At 32.7% G+C, this 1,417-nt stretch overlaps 1 long non-coding RNA gene across 1 annotated transcript; it reads right to left on the reverse strand.

The window, feature by feature from the left end:
* Positions 1 to 27: 27 nt before the first annotated feature.
* LOC106944277 (uncharacterized) lies at positions 28 to 454 on the reverse strand. The gene is made up of 2 exons (XR_001424190.1): positions 307 to 454; positions 28 to 276 (listed from the first exon to the last, which is right to left on the reverse strand). It is a non-coding gene; the product is annotated as an uncharacterized LOC106944277 (long non-coding RNA).
* Positions 455 to 1,417: the final 963 nt, after the last annotated feature.

Genomic DNA, 1,417 nt, shown 5'->3' on the forward strand with positions numbered 1-1,417 from the left:
TGGACTAACTTTTTTTTTGTTTTACAGTACTTGGTTAAACTATGATCTTGAAACCGGAGCACCAGATATGCAAAAATCTACCTGCAGACTTTGTTAGCTACCCTGACACTGCAGTCATCCTGGACGGGGCTGAGCCGGTCTTCCTCTCCTCCAGAGTGACGAGTTTTCTTCACCAGTAAAGGCAAACAAGTCTGATGTTTAATTAGCTGCTAGGAAGTATATTATATATTCACTGTTCATTTTGCTATCCTGTTTGTACCTACAATAAAATTGAATCTCATTTGTAATACTCTACATTTCACAAACCTTTTTTTCCCTTTTCTCTGTGTTTACATTTTATCAAGTATTTGCATGTAGATCAGGAATTCAAGTGAGATGTTAAAATGCAACACATTTAGGTAATGCCAGCAAAGAAATGTGAATATTAAGCAATATGTAGTCATATAATTTAATATACTGAATAAGGCTGGATGATATGACTTACAAGGTTTTTTTTCATACCAGATTTGATTTTAATCAGTTCCTCCTGCCCTCAATTTCTATAATAAAATCACAGAAAATATTTTCAAAAAGTGCCTTTATTTCAACCATCTGTTCTGTGAGTTGTATGAGGGAGCATTACGGTCAGGATTCAATTGCAAAATGCAGTCATCGTTACAGCAGAATAAAGATGCAATTTTATAACAATGTCTTAAAATTACAAGAAGATGTTTTAATGAGAAATAAAGATTCAGATTGATCTGACGTAACCAGCTCAGTCCATGTGGTTCTGACATTTGTCAGTAATCAAGAAGATGTACATTTCCACCTCAACTGACCATGTAAGCATTAAGGTAAAAATAAAAAATAGAGCAAATACTGTATACAAAACGGAAAAAGAGCAACTGATAGAAATGCTTTCTATATAAAGAAAAGCAAAAAAGTTAATAGCAGGAGAAAAGTTGTTGGCAACATTAGCTCAGCCAATCTGTCCATCCAGGAAGCCATCAAACAGAACTGTCCAACTCCAGCTATAATGAAGATAAAAAAAGAAAGAAAACGGAAAGTTAAAATAACAAATGATGCCAATTTAATAATTCAGATCTAATGCGTTCTGGAATCTATTATTGACATTTTACAAATTTCACAAATCAATTTGAAGGTTTCACAAATGTTTTATTTATTCTGCCGTTAGTACAGAATAATATAGTTAGGTTTGAAATGACTAGGTGTTGTAGTTTTTAAAGTACAACACATTAAAAAAGCTCAAGATAGTGAAAAATTAAGAGTAACTGCCCTTTAGCTATTTTCCGAATTAGATGCTACATTCGGAACCTAACTTGAGCTTCGACTGATAGCTTGGGCACAATATAGACAGATATATAGATATATATCTATATGTTTATATAGATATATATCCATATCTATCTATAAAGCA

This window comes from Poecilia latipinna, unplaced genomic scaffold (assembly GCF_001443285.1).
Source record: "Poecilia latipinna isolate Pla-1442-1.1 unplaced genomic scaffold, P_latipinna-1.0 Scaffold7748, whole genome shotgun sequence".
Lineage (NCBI taxonomy): Eukaryota > Metazoa > Chordata > Actinopteri > Cyprinodontiformes > Poeciliidae > Poecilia > Poecilia latipinna.